Raw genomic sequence first — 16,944 nt, 5'->3', positions numbered from 1 at the left:
GAAAACCGGTTTTCTGAAATGTCGGTTTTTGTATAAACCCTAGTACGTAGGTCTAGTTTTATAAAAATGATTTTTGTCTTCTTTGAAAGTGATTACTTGATGAATGTGAAATTGTGAGAAATCAAAAGTATATTTTATTAGCTTGTTGACCAAGTATTACACATCGATATATTAAAATATGTTATAAATAAAATTATTATTTATGATAATTAATAAAAATATTTGGAGATGCCGGGGATCGAACCCGGGGCCTTTCACATGCAAAGCGAACGCTCTACCACTGAGCTACATCCCCACATGCTTTTATATATGTAATTTTTGTATCTGCGCGAGTAGACAAATAATTACAAAAACAAGAACAAGAATGTATCGGTGACGAAATGCTCCAGTTTTTTTCTTATTGAATGTTCGGTCCACTGTTTGATACAAATACTTCGTATTCAACACTCTATTAGTAATCATATGTATTTGGTCTTTAAAAAAATTTTTTTTTTTGTAAATAACGGTCAACAAAGTTTTAACCTTTCGGTTTTTTTTCGAACAGTTTATTATAAAAGTTCTCAATATTTCTGGTTTAGTAATTGCAATCTGTAGTGTAAGTCCAGTTTGCCTTAGGGCAGGTTGCATAAACTTTTAAAATTTCCCAACCTTTAATAAAACTTTGAAATTTTGGTACAATCCATTATAGACTTTTGCAAGAAAATAATTAATTTATTAAGCAAAAACAATTTATTTGCGATTATATTTATTATTTTAAAGAAGTTTTTATGTGAATTATTATTGAATCATATATTTTACATTTGTGAAATAAAAATTTAATTTGAGCTCTAAAAAATTATTCATTTTATTGTTTAGATTTAAGTTCAAAAAAACAACTTTCAGTTTGTTTTTCTGAAAAATATTGCTTTTATATTTATATAATTATCAAAATAGTGTCTTTAATAAAATTTTGTGACAGTAATTTCCATTAAGTATTAGGTTTAGTTTCTTTAGAGTCTCAGAGCTATATTTAATGTGCAGGTTTTGCTATTTTAAACCGAAAGTATTAATATATTAATACTCTATATAAGATCTTATAAGATTGTACTATTTTTTTAGAACTTTACAAATACCTAGTTATTGCTTGCTATTATTGGCATCTTTGTAGGTCTAACTTTTAGGATATTTCTTAAGACCCTGAATAAAAAACACAATGAACATTATCATCGTACAAAACTGCCAAAAAAAATTTAACAGTTCTGATTAAACTAATCGGCAAGATTTCATCTGATATCAAACAGTTCTGATTAAATTTCAAAATGACTTTTTTCAATTTTTTTGCAATTTTCTGCTACAAAAACAACTCCACTGATGGCAATTACATTTTTGAGAAAACGTCGACAAAAAGTTTTTTTTTTGGCTTTTATACACACACAATTTTTATATTACTTCATTAAATTTTTTTTATATTACCTTATGGATTTTTATAGAATTATTTTCGGTTTTTGATATTTTTAACTTCCCGTAGAGTAAGTTATAGTAATCGCAAAAAAATCAAATTTTTGTTTTATGTAGTTCACGTTTCGAATGTTTCTGAACACTTTGGCGGCATGCTTTGAAAAAATGGACGTGTGTGTGTGTTTGGATACAAACTTTTGTCGAGTATTTCAAAAATGATTAAAAAAACATTCGATTTCTATTGATGGGAAGACGTGCTGATTAGTTTTTGGCAAAGGCAGGTCTAGCCGTATAGAAGATACGGGGCAGAAAATGTAAAAAAATTGCAATTCAATTTTTGAGAAACGGAGCGATTTGATTTGACCGAAAATCACTCGTATTGGTGAAATGAAAAGATAGTTAATTTTTTCGGAAGGTAGGTCTTTGGAGATCCAATATATTTGAACTTATATACATAGTTCAAACAAATGTCTTTTTTTTCGACATTTTCTTAAGCTATAGATCAACCAACATAGTTCAATCAATATTTCAAGAAATTAAAAAAAAATACAAAAAAACGAAATCTGAAAAAAAATCATTTTTTTAAATAAATTTCAAAATTCTAAAAAAATCTAATTTTTCCAAATTTAAAAAAAAATGAAAGTCTTTGAACAATTTAGATTGCAGTAAAAATAAACAGGTTACATCAATTTGTTTCTACACTAGTTTCTACATTTCTACATTTTATTTATTGTTAACACTCTTCAATACTTTCGATTTAGTACTTCAAAGTTTCCAACTTCTGAATATTTTAGATTTTTTAGTGTATTTTAAGCTGCATAAATAAATAGTTAGCGATTGCAAAAAATTAATTTGCAATCAAAAATAAGAGGCAACATTTTTTTGAACATATTAATTATTTGCCACTAGAATTAAAAAATGTGGATATGAAAACGAAGAACAGAATCAAATTTAAAGGAATAAATTTTGCAACTTGTATATATATTAATATATATATATATATATATATATATATATATATATTATCAATATAAATCTTTTCCACTGATACATCATATAAAACCGATTATCACACACGTCAAACGCCTCTAACCACTTTGTAAGAAACGCTTCTTATAAAATTATCGATGCAATATTATCAGTCATTTTGCATTGATTACTTTTAATTATAAAGCCATAATAATTACATGATAGTCATTCAAATCTGCAATATAATGTCTACTTCTATTGTGATACTAATTATAAATAAATGAAGAGAAGCGCCACGCGTGTTTTCTGATTGATAGATATCATCGTTAGATGATGATAAATTGTACAAATAAAATAGTGTTGGTAAAGGTAATGGTAATAGATTTAAAGGAAACCGGGGTAATAAGTGTTTATGTACTAAACTATAAATGATAGAGATATCAGAAATTTTAAGGCAAGGTTTGAGTCGCTTTTGGTTAAGTTGCACTTTTTTGAGTGTAGTTCTTTGGCGATGTTTTTTTATAACTTTTCATCTCTGAACAAGTCCAATTGCACATTTATATAAAAATCGCAGACATTCACATATCCTTGAAGTTTCTACTATTACCTTATATCTATTAAAGAGACTCAGAGACCGATTCTGCCGAATAACAGACCAATGTTATGGCAAGGCCATGTTATTAAGGACTTTCCATACTAAATATTGATAAAAGCCATGTGGATGGTTTGCAGCCAGGCGTATTTCTCAGGTTGTCAGATAAAAATCTAACCTAGAAACCGCACAAATGTCAAAAGAACGATCATCGATAACAGGGTATTTCTGACTCAGCTCCATAATATAAGAGTGACGTTGCTGCTTATGTGTAAAACGCCTGAGTGCACAGCAAATAAATGATATTTTGACAGTGTTCAGTATTATTCGGTAGCGTAATGTATGAAAGTTGGCCCGTAACATGGCCTTGCCATAATATTTGTCTGTTATGCGAGAGAATCGGTCCTTCATTTTCCAAAGGCAAAATTTTATGTATTTCAATCTTTGTCAAAATTTATCATGGTAAGTTTTAGACAGTATTTCCCAATTTTCATAATTATTATAAGTGCATAATTTTTGATTATTATTATTTAAAGGAAAACACTATAATTTGATTTTAACAACTCGTAAAGTTAGTTTGAAGCGTCTTAAGGTTAAGTAGAAAGTGTGAAGAAAAGCGTTATATGAAATCAGTCACGAAAACCTATAGAAAAAGTGTCAGTAAGTTTAGATAATTTTTTTTTTTTAAATTGTTACTAAAAATATGTTAAACTGCAAGGATAAGGCTAAGATAGTAAAAATAATAATTGGCATGATAAATATAATTTTTACCAAATGATGCTCATAATGAAAAGATATCCATTAGTTTTTCTGATTTTATTGCTTTTTCGTCTTTGTTAAAGAAAAAATGTGAAATGTATCAAATTGGCTATTTGTTTACTTCCATTCCACCAAACAAAAAACAGAAAGAAATTTTTTTTATTACAAAATATCACCTTTCCAACGAGCATAAATGTGAAATTGTTTGATCGATACTTTGCGAAAAATCTGTATTTACCAAAAAAGGGATTTCTTTTTCCCCAACCTAATATATTGTAATAAACATTTCACACAAAGTTATCAATAATTGAAGTATGGTTAATATGATTTCCTGGACATATCTATTAAAATGTATCATCAAATTTCAATGTAAAATTGAAACAAGGTTTCCACGTGGCATAATTGCAAAATTCAAAATAGAATGCAATTATTATTTACAACTGATTTTTTTCCGAAGATATTCTATAATTTACGAGTGTTTCAAATTTCTTAAAATTTTTGCGATTTTTCCAGTTTTACTATAAAATTTTAAAGTTTTACTCAAAATACTTATTACAAGAGTGGGATCTTATGAACATCCAATGTGAATCTCATAAGACATTCGAAGACGAAAAATCAAAATTTATCCAATTGTTTTCAGAATCTTATAAGCATCCAATGTGAGTCTAATAAGAATTTTTAAGAATTCTTATATACCGTCAAAAACCTAAAATTTACCAATTGTTTCTATGAAAAATTGGATAAATTTAAATAAATATTTATTTTTTTATTTTAGTTCGACAATGGTATATTAATGATATTTTTTTATTATTAGAATCAAATGGACTCATGTAGTTGAATAATGTTGCAATTACAATATTTGTAATAAGAATATAAATTTCTAATTGTAAAACTTTAAATTTTTAACTTTCCGATAAAGTAAGTTTTTGTAAAAAATCGGATTTGCTCATTTTATGTTTTCTCAAGGTTTCAAACCATTTTGTATCGAATGAGACCAAATTTGGAAAAAATATGTGTGTGTTTGTGTTTTGTCGACGTTTTCTCCAAAACGGCTGGACCAATTTCAAAAATTTAAGAGGCATTCGATGCAACTCGACAAGGACTTGTGTTGATTAGTTTTGTGCAACGATCGGCCAAGCCGTTTCTATGTAATTGGCAGAAAAATTAAAATTTTCTGTCCACTTTATACTGAAATACTGAAATATTATAGGCCTACGATAAGTGGCTGAATTCGCACTTACGAAAAACTAAAGAAAATCTTTGGTAATAATATTTTTAATTCTTTTTAAAGTTTATTAATATTTTTCCAGTCTGTCAAAAAATGTCAAAATTTTTCAAAATTATGAAATGTGTTCAAAATTTTAAAGTTAAAAAAAATTCTAAAATTACAATAATGTTCAAAAAAATTCAAAATTATCAAAAATACTTTTTCATAATTTAACGAGAATCTATGCTAATAATATTATTAATTATTTTCAAAGTTTATTCAATATTTTTCAAGCTTGTCAAAAAATTTCAAAATTTTAAAATGTGTTTAAGATTCTCAAAAATTTAAAAAAAAATCAAAATTTTCAATAATGTTAAACAAAATTTCAAAATTTTCAAAAACATCTAATTTTTTCAAAATTTTGAAGTTATAATTTCGCCGCGCACTTGAGCAATTTTAAAGAGAATCTATGCCAATAATATTATTAAGTATTTTTAAAGTTTGTTAAATATTTTTCAAGTATTTTTAAAAAAAACAAAATTTTGAAATTCTTTCAAAATTTACAAAAATATTAGAAAAACTAACACATTTCAATAAAATCTAAATCTTTAACAAATTACAGTTTCAGAATTTTCCAGCAACTTATCTTAAAGCAAGATGCTATACACCACTAGTTCCTCTATATATGCATAATTCCCGTTTTCTAGACCCTTGCTCCGAGCTTATATTTAAATTCTAACATAATTCTAACCGATGGCTTCGTTCCGGCATGTTTAATTACTGGAAGTGCCAGCGTAGCTTCTTAGAAAATTAAAACCGTAGAAACTTAAGAGAAATATCTTAAATACATGTATTGCGAAACCTTACAACATTGTACATGATCTGCTGAACCGAGTTACAAGTTACAACAATGTTGCCACAGAATATTATTAGAATTATCCATGAAAGAATAGATTTGTTATGGATTACTGATCAAGTTTAGAGCCCGAAGAAAGAAACTTAATAATTACAATTATTAATAACACTAAATTCGTTTTTTATATTTTCAGTCCAAAATCCTATTTTAGTCTTAAATTTAAGTAGTTTCAAGTATTATTACTAATTATTTTCTAATAATAATTTGACTCCATAAATAGAAACATCATTTTACTGAAGCGGAATCTATCAAAAGATTCCTGTAAATTAAACGGATTCAAATTAAACGGATAAGGAAAATGCACAATCGTAATTTGTTAGCAATTTACCAAACTGTAATTATTTTATATAGTTTCTTTTGAAATTTGCGACGATTATAGACATACAGCTGATAGTAAAATATATTTTGAATGGTGTAAAATAGATACATTCATTTTGTCTAAATAATTTGAATTTTCATAAATACTGATGGTTAATTTTATTATTTCATACGATAAAGGTAAAAAATATTAAATATTTAATTAAAAGGTAAGAAATTTAAAATATTAATATAATTATTTGGTATTGCAAAAAACTTATTTTCTTGTTTTCTTGATTAATATTTATTTGCTATATATTTGATTCTTATATCTAACCAAAATTTATCAAATTTTAAGTTTTAAAATAGTTTTTAAAATAATATATCCGTTTTTTTGTTTCAAAGTGTTTTAATGAAAATATCATTTAAGATTCATTTTAATATGAAAAAATAATATAACAAATAATAATATACTGTTGAAATATTACGTATGAAAAAATATATAATCAAAATAGTATTGATTATTTCAAGACTCTTATTTCATTTTTTATGAATATTATTTGTAAGCCATTCTATATAATTAATTTTTATAAATCACAATCAATTCTAAATAATAATCAATTCTAAATAATAATTCAAAATTGCGAACGAGAGCCTTGTCTAACAATTCTGAAGAGTTAATAGTCATGTACCATAAATGGTTTTGCTTAAATTTAAAAAAAAAATTATCAAATATGTGGTGCTAAGTAGTAAAATATTTTATTTCATGATATAACATACTAATTAAAAAAATAATATTATAGTATTACAATATAATAGCAATAATTAATAGACACATGTTTGTCTTGTCATAATCGGTCATAGATAGTTTTTTTTTATTTGAAAATAAAAAATGTTATATAATTTAGTGCTTTCTTTTGAAAAATATATACAACTCTGAATTTTCACTTTCTTACCACAATTTCACTTAGATACATTTACTCTTGAGCAGATATATATATTTTTTTGCTAAATAATTTTTGCCGGGCCAGCTAGTATATATATATATATATATATATATATTAACAAAGTCTAATAATCGGGCATAACATCAATAAAAAAATTTTTTTTTTTTTTTTTTATTGATGTTATGCCCGATTATTAGACTTTGTTAATACATATGTCAACATCAAATTCAGAATCATACAAAATATATATATATATATATATATATATATATATATAAAATTGTTCTGTACAGATGTATGAATGGAAACTCCTCCTACACGGTTATTCAAATTTTGATAAATCTTTTTGAAGTTTGTTAAGAGAAATTTTTAGGATTTAAATGATTATAAAAATATAGTAATATTGTAGAAATAAATAGTAAAAATTACAAAAAAAACACTTAACGACATTGAAAACATTGAAACTGTCATCTGCTAGAAATGTTAAGTCACTTAAAATTTGAATTTAACTGAGCCTAAATTTGAATTATGAGCCTAGATAATATTGGAATATAATATACAAGAAAAATGTAATGTCTACATTATTATTGCCAAAAGGAAGCTGAGATGTGCTAGAAATTAAAATAATATAAGATACAGTCAACAGTGTATTTTTGGCAGATGAAATTATATAATTCAGTTTAATAAATAACGCAATATGTCCAAAATTGCATATACATTATTTTTTTAAACTTATGAATGTCGCGTTTTGATTCACTTTAGTGAATTATTTAACAATTCTAAAAAGTATTCTATTTATTAGAAAAAATGATTCAGAATTTTATTTCATGTGTCAAAAATTTATTTGTTTGGCATTGGATATGGAATTTTTAGCAAGTTGATCTTAGATTGAAAAGTAGATTTTACAAATTAATTCACCTAAGATTTGAACTTAAACAATAATGTTTATTAAATTATTAGTAAGAAAAATGTAGTTTAAGTATTATAATTGCCAAAAAGCAACTAATATATCGTACGAGATCATGAAAATTATAGACTAAATTATTGAAGCAATTATATTGTGTGGCAAAATAAAGTGTGATATTGTTCTTTTACCGCCAATACTATTTTTTTTTTTTAATTTCTAATACTACTTATTAAGACCATAAATGGATCACAAAGGCAGGACATCAAATAGGATATTAAGAAGTAAATGATAAGATATTAAAAATTTTTGAACTTTTGAATTGTAGACGTGTGTACAGGACAACGTTTGCCGGGTCATCTAGTATATATATATATATATATATATATATATATATATATATTTCCTGTGTATTTGTTACCATCGATCCAAAATGTGGGGCTTTTCCCCGTATGAGTAAAAGTGGGAAACTTTAGCCAGGCCGATAAATCAAACGGATCCAATAATGGCCCGACAATTTATGAATATATATCATTTGTTTATAAATTTATGCGTTAAATCCGAGCGAATATATATTTTAAACAGAGACGCTTTGATACAGCGACAATTTGAGCCGAATTTATTTATCCCATAACGAATCATCATGGAATAATAATAATTATTGCTGGACGATGGAATTTGATAAATAGGTGAATAGAACATATTGTAGAATCAGGAGGAATTGATGGAAATATTTGATTTGTTTGCTCTCGTGTCAGTCACTTGCAAAATATATTTTTAAATCTTTTTCTCTAAAAATCTCATCAAGAATCTCACTATTCAAATCGCGTTGACATGTTTTCCTCGATATTATGAGGCTGCCTAGTATGTTACTTACAAATAAAACCAACATCACTAAATCAAATCGTTTTTCATTTCAAGTGCAAGTAATAAATGTTTTATTACTTGTGTTTGTTCAATGGAAAATTTATTATTGAAAGTCGGAGCGAGTTTAAAATTGGTTGTACATGAAAACCGGAGGCACATGGAATATTAGAGGGAAAGCTGGTAGAATTGATAGAGAATTATATATATTTTTTTTTAACTTTCTGAAGGAGAAGTTTATGTTTTCATAAAAAATCCGATTTGCTAATTTTATGTTTTCTCGATGTTTCAAGCCATTTTGAATAAAATTAGACAGATTTAGTATTAAGTATTTTTAACTTCCCGAAGGAGAAGTTTTTGTTTTCATCAAAAAATCCGATTTGCTAATTTTATGTTTTCTCGACGTTTCAAGCCATTCTGAATCGAATGAGACCAAATTTGGAAGAAGTATATGTGTGTGTGTGAAAAGATTTTTTGCCGTAAATCGACGTTTTCTCAAAAACGAATGGACCGATTTCAAAAATTTAAAAGCCATTCGATGTATCTCGATGAGGACTATCGTTTGTCAGTTTTGTGCGACGATCGGCCGAGACGTTTCTTTATAAATAGCAGAAAAGTGAAAAATTTTATTTAAAAGTGAACTGATTATGAAAATTCAAAAACCGTTCGAAAAATATTGATTGGGAATCGTGCTGATTAGTTTTTGGTAAAGATCGACCGGGCCGTTTTCTTGTAATAAAGTGTTAAAAAATTTTTTTCGACGATTTTTGTTATTATTTTTTTGACGGTAGATACCATAGTCTTCTAGATCATACTAAAATATTACGGCCCTACGACAAATGGTTTAACTTTGAAAATTTGTCAAAGTTTGCAAAAATTAGTATCGTTTTTTTGGCATTTATCAAAATCAGACGTTCCATCGACGTTTTCTCAAAAACGCCTGAATCGATTTCAGAAATTTAAAAGCCATTTGATGTATTTCGATGAGGACTATCGTTAGTCAGTTTTGTGCGACAATCTGCCAAGCCATTCCTTTGTAATTTGAAAAAAAGTGTAAATCTTTTAGTGCACATTCAAGCTCATAATACCAAATCGATTTTAAAAACTCAAAAACTGTTTGAAAGATATTAGTCGAAAATAATTCTGATTAGTTTTAAGTATAGATCGACCAATTCGTTTTCTTGTTTTAAATTTTAAAAATTGACGATTTCTATGAAACTTTTTTTGACGACATATATCATGGTCTTATAGAACATACTGAAATACTACGGCTCTACAGTAAGCACTTTAATTTTTAAAATTCATCAAAATTTGGAAAAAATATTATAGTCAAAATTCTTGCCAAAAGTCGCTTTTGTAATGTGATGAATCAAAAAATGTCAATTAATTAAAATTTGGAATAATAAACTACAATTTTAGAACATATAAGTACGTCTGTGCAATATAATTAATATCATTACAGATAATTTAAATGTGTTTTAGAAACTTCAATTGGAAATCGCAATGTTAAGAAACATTTGAAAATTGTATCCAAAATATTTAAATCTCAATTTAGGTTGATTAAGTCAATTATTTCACATTTCAGGAAGTTTATGCAACTTGTCTTAAGGCTAAATGCTACTTCCAACTATTATTAAATTAATTGAAACACAGAACCGAATTTTTGGCTATGTGAGTATTTTGAAATTAATCAGTAAAATTTATTTTGTAACTTATCATATTAAATTCAACAATAAAAGTTTACTCAAATCCCACAACTTTATAAATTTATAAGTATTTGAATTATACAATCTTATTTTTCGAAAGTATACATAATTTGCATAATCTATTTTGCTCTCTAGCTCCCTCTCTAATCAGAAATCGCACCTGTATACAAAAAGCGTCTCCATTGATGAATTTAATGGCCATTTTATATGAATGAAAGATATTTTAATACGACTACTTATTTTACGATTAGTTAGTTTGTTGCGAGTGTAGTAAAACTCATTTAATTCTAATATTGCATTCGCTATAAATATAAATATAGAAATAAACGGTCAGAGGAAAATAAGTTCGAGGCAAAAATTATTTTAAGGTTCAAAATGAATTTTAACATTGCAATTCAGTATATATAATTAAAAAAGATATGAGATAAGGTCCTTCATTCTATAACTACTTGATTAAGTTTTGTTTATTTTTTTCCGTGCAAACATATATAAATGTCGTCGTCATAAGCTCTTATATTTTGTCTATATACTACGAATGATAAAATTTATAGTATTTATAATATATATTGAAAATATTATTTATTATTATTATAAAAACAATTATTTTTTATAATTGATCAATTTTTAATTAATTAGTAATTATTTTTATACCTCGAATTTTCTTTTACGGTGCGGAAAGTTCTAGCAAATTGCCTTAAAACACTTTGCAATGCACCACTAGTTTTATTTTCGAAACTTGCATTATGAGCAAATGGTCTCTGTTTTATACGCATGACGACTGTGGTCGTCCTCACACACATTTCTGTCATTTTTTCATGACGAGTATATTCGTCACTCACAGTTAACTGGTCAGTTCAATTCTGGTCAATTCAAAAAACCAACCAATTTAATGATAAAAGTGAAATTTGATCGTCCTTTTATTTTCCCACGTTCTGTCACTGGTAGCGTAGTAACTTATACGCACAACTTTAAATCCGACTTGAGAGAAATATCGACAGGGCACACACACACACTCTCATACACACGCAGAATTCATGATGAATGCCTCGACGAGATGCCCAACGTTGGCAAAGGTTGTCAATGTTGGAAAAATAATTTTTATAAAATCAAGTTTTATTACATTTAATATAATAATTAGAAGTACTGTTCTAAGACAGGTTTTTGAGCTGAGCTAAATTCCAACTCGTATTAGGTGGAAGATTTCCCATTGCCATTGCACACCTCAGTGCCCGAAATGGGCTATTTTCAATTGGAAACATATTTCTGTCATCCCAGTACATAAGTGGTTAAGTCCGTTTTCACTACTTTGCAAAGCTTGATTTCAAATATTTATTACTCGTGTAATATCGCGTATTTGAAATTAATAGTTTAAATTTGACATAAAGTGCTTCATTAATTTTTGTTCTTAATCATTAGTTTTTTAATTTAATAACTTTTTTCAGAAAATTAGTTAACACTGCGATTTGAAACATTGCCAAAATTCGACTTAACCACTTATTCACTGGGATGGCAGATTTTTCAACTATATACTTAAGTGAAAATGGACATCACTGCTGCAGGATGTCAGGTTGTTCAAAATTCTCGACCAATACAGAATATTTATAATATATACATATAGGATATATGTATTAAAAATATATTTTCACACATTATTTTACTATCTTTTTTCATATTTGCCTCTTGCTTATTTTTGATTACTTCGGTCATAAATTTTACTATTGAATTTGGTTATTAAGAAAACTCATTTTTTGTTGCCATTTTGTTGTCATATTTTCAGATACATAAATGGTGTCATAATGTTTATTAATAAAATTTGTAAACTTATTAATGATAATTTGTAATAAAAAAAAAATAGTGCAAAATTCTAGTTGTAATTGATGTTAATATTAAAGGATTTGTTGGTTTTCAAAAACTGACTTTCGGGCAAAAATTATGCAATTCAAAAACCGGTTTAACTGAAAATAGACAAATCGATAAACGTCCTCCATTTTTTGAAATCATATTTCATTAAACAAAAAATTATTAGAATATTTGAAAGTAATTAATATTCTTCAGATTAGAAAATACTCGGGGATTTGCTTAATTGTTTTTGAAACTGAATTTTACATTGAAAAGTATGTGACAATATGTATCATTTTTTTTTAAATTTAATGAAAGTTTTTTATTTAAAAATGTATTATTTTTATTTATTTGAATTCCTTCCTTTTACTATCATAAAAATGTTTACATTCTTATATTTGAAAATGATGCATAAATAACGAATAATTATATTCATAGTTATTGAAAACAAATCAACTATTATTTCTTTGTTCTTCTAATTAAGTTGAACAGCAATTAAATTCTATCAAAACCTTCTTTAAATCATACTGAATTTGCTGATATCTTTTTTATTATCTAGCGAAAATTTATTTTCTATATAAAAATCGAAAACTAACTAATCGAGTGGCTAACTGAAAATAAACTAACAATTAACATAGATAAAACAAAATACATATATTTCAAACATAGAAAAAATACTGAGAACACTAAACTAAAAATTGAAGTAAATAATAGAGCAATAGAGGAAGTGGAAAGCATAAAATACTTAGGACTGATAATAAATGAAAAACTGACATGGACAGACCATATAAACAAAATAAAAAGAAAGATAGGAACATTAACAGGGGCATTGAAAAGGATCCACTCTTTCGGCAAAAAAAATAAAATACTAATTCTTAAAACGCAAATAATACCTATAATTTTATATGGCATAACAACATGGAGCCAAACAACTAAAGCAAACCTAAATGACATACAGAGAATAATGAATAAAGCCATAAAAATAGCATATAATTTACCACATCTAACACCCACCAAATACTTGCAGAGAGAAACAAATAATCATTCACTAAATAACATAATTAAAATAGAGAAATGCAAACTAATACACAAAATGAAATTTAACCGAATTAAAACAAGTGCAACAATAGACACAAATCAAGATATACATGAACACTACACGAGACAACACAACAATTTTCACATTGAACGCAATAGAAAAAAGAATTTGAGAGAAAATGTCATATGGAGTGCTACCAAAATATATAACGAATTGCCAGACTATATTAAGATGACCAATGATAATGATAATTTTAAAAGAAAAATAAAGAAGTACTATATGGAAATTGAAGAAAAAGAAGACTGAAGAGTTATATATAGATATTATATTAATGAAATAGATATTATAGTCAAATGAAATGTAAATATTATATGAAAACTGTTTTTCATAATCTCTCATACCAGGCACCTCTGTCTGACTGAGATATGAAAATAATGTATATATGTAAATAAATAAATAAAAAAAAAAAAAAAAAAAAAAAAAAAAAAAAAAAAAAAAAAAAAACTGGTTAAAATCGGGTTTCTGAAAAAAATACTATTTGAAAACCGGTTTTTAAAATTTGTTTGTATAAACCCTAATTAAACCCTTTATCATGTTTTTGTAATTCTAATAAAATTTTCGTAGTAGTTATAAATTTTACATTTTGTTTGTAAATATAAAAATATCAGAATAAATTAAATGGATCAAAATATATGAAAACATAAATATCCAAAAAAATCGAGTAGGGCAGATTAGTAATATAGATAATGTACGGTTGTGCCACCAAATCGATCAATTTGGCCGGATTTCCACCTTATGTGTCAGGTTTCTCTAAAAGTAATATTTGTCCCGGATTTAGATTTTTTATCCCGGATTATGCACGGTTTTAGAAAGGTATAGAAAATTTTTGAAAAAAAATGAATAGAATTTGAAACAAAAATCAGAAACAAAAAAACATATATTTCCAAAAATAAGATTATTATAATTATAATAAAATTATAATAAAGGTTTTACTTAAAAGTATTATTTTAAGGGCTTGGTAGTGACAATTATCATAACAGCAAACTATACTGATTTTGACATAGAGTCCAAAGGGAGAAAGATGAAGTATGTTTGTTCGAACAAGTTTCCATAATTGCTTTCAGTCAGTTCCTTACATTAACATGATCTGTAGACCACATTGCTTTTAAAGAGCCAAAAGTAAGTTTGTTTGTTCGGTTTCTTTTTAATAATAATTTTCTGTTACTTGCATACAAATAACTCACTTTGTTTATTTAAACAAATATAGCAATTGCTATAAGTCGAACATTAGTAGTTGTAATTACCAATAATTAGTTTTCTTTTATGTAAAATGTATTTCTTGTCTTTATTGGGCGAAATTTATACATATAAAGTAAACTCTAACTAAGACAAAAAACTAAAGAGAAATGAAAAAGTGTAAAAAGCAATACAAGAAGGTTTCGTCTAATTTGTGCAAGTTATTGGTGACCAAATACGTTGCACTTCATGCTAGCAGTGACTTCATGAACATGACATGTTTTTTTAAATTTCCGACAAATGAGTTATCAATAATAAATAATTTAAGTGCCCCAAGAGACATTAATCTGTTTCCATCGTTTTCTATCGGATTACTATCGCGATAATTTCCGCGGTCCTCAGTTTGGCGAATCGTGATATAGGCGTAAATTTTTCCAAAGGAGGAGTAGTAACTGCAAACTAAATGAACAGTACAAGTACGCAGCAAGCAGCAAAAGCAGCATTCAAAGAGCCAACAGTCAGCATCCAACACCAACAAGAGCAAAAGGTCAATGAGACAGGAACGGTACATGGGCAAAATGAAAATGCAGACATCACCACCACCACCACCACTTCACATCTCATCTTATGTAATAAAAGAATTATACATTGATAGAAAAGACAAATGAAGAATTCGATAGAATTTCTTAGTTAAATGATTATGTGACATTTGGCATTTTGACAAATCAGTCAGAAATTGTGTAGGCATTGTGATTGTGACAAACACATAGACATTACACTACATGGACTTCTAGTCCTTATATGTTTTCGGTTGTATATAACGCTCAAACATAGATGAGTATATGACGTCACATGTCTGAGCGAACATTGCCGACGACAATCGCGGACTCCCCGATTGATCAAATGTGATATGTCGTATGTTACGTGACTAATATAGGCCTTATAATATATAAACCGATTGTAACAGGTGGATTCGATTTCATGAACATTTATTTCATAAGTGAAATATTATTAATATCAATTATTATTAAAATCATTTCTTACAACTTACATCACAATTGCCATTATATTATTAAAATAAAACATATGACATGATATTTAATCAATCGGGAGAGTCCGCGATTGTCGTCGGCTATGTTCGCTCAAACATGTGACGTCACATACCATTTTATGTTTGAGCACTTATTTTGCACTCGACTAGCAGTCCATGTAATATAAAGTCATTGAACAAACAACATTTTTGGTAGGCATGGGCTGGACTTAAAGGTCCGCGAGTAAAAAAATTCCCCACCTATATATCTTCTCAAAAATTTCAAAAACAAGAGAAGTTACAAATATTTTAACAACAATATTTGAAAGTAGTGTAAAAATGTTGATCTAGTAATGACCTTCATTCTTACGACGTCGCTATTAGAAGATAAACGGTCAGGTTTAAAAATCTATAACAAAGTAGATATTTTTTTTCCTTGTTAGTTTTTTTGGTTATGAGCACTGTTGTTTAGTTTTCGTGATCTTGATATATTTTAAAGTATACATTATTTTATTGTTTCATAAGGTGTATTGCTAATTTTAAGTTAAATTTAACAGATGTTTTTATATAACCTCTGTAATAGCTCACATGTGGGTGGAGCAAAAAGGACCAACATGCCTTTATTTTGAACAATAAAAAGTAATAAACAGAAAAGTATGTTAAGGAGCACAACTAGTGTGAAATTTTCAGAAAGTCGAATTTTCAATTTTTTCATATTTCGATAGATTACAGCTTTAAAAATAACATACCAAAATTTTATATCGATATCTTAAATAGTTTTTGATTCACAGCCATTTAAATAGTAAATATATAGTATATAGTATAACGATCAATTTATCTTTAAACGCGTTTTTCTCGAAACAGCATTTTCCGAATTTGCTGCAGCGATTACTCAAAAACAAATGATCCGATCACTATCAAATTTTTTTTACATGTTCTCTATATATAGTTCTCCGTAAAATGAAGTATCGATTTTTTGATCGAATCAAAAATCGAATTTTGGCAGTCCAAAAACGACCAAAATTTTATCAATATCATTAAAAACGCCGTCATTTTATCAATTTTTGATTTTTTTCTTTATCGTAGTTCATTTTGCAGACAATATTATCTAGTTTAACGAAATTTTTTTTTTTAATTTCATCCACGTAGAAGGCCGGAATCACTACAGCAGTTAGAGGCCTTTTTTTGTCGCGCCGTTGGAG

At 27.0% G+C, this 16,944-nt stretch overlaps 1 non-coding gene across 1 annotated transcript; it reads right to left on the bottom strand.

Annotated features, from left to right (window-relative positions):
- Positions 1 to 223: 223 nt before the first annotated feature.
- Positions 224 to 295, bottom strand: Trnaa-ugc. The gene has a single exon. It is a non-coding gene; the product is annotated as a tRNA-Ala (tRNA).
- Between the last annotated feature and the right edge of the window lie 16,649 nt (positions 296 to 16,944).

This window comes from Ctenocephalides felis, unplaced genomic scaffold, assembly GCF_003426905.1.
Source record: "Ctenocephalides felis isolate EL2017-DRISC unplaced genomic scaffold, ASM342690v1 CF-g0.4_SCAFFOLD_03572, whole genome shotgun sequence".
Lineage (NCBI taxonomy): Eukaryota > Metazoa > Arthropoda > Insecta > Siphonaptera > Pulicidae > Ctenocephalides > Ctenocephalides felis.
Note: the sequence above shows the minus strand (reverse complement) of the source record. Positions and strands in the feature narration are given on the sequence as shown.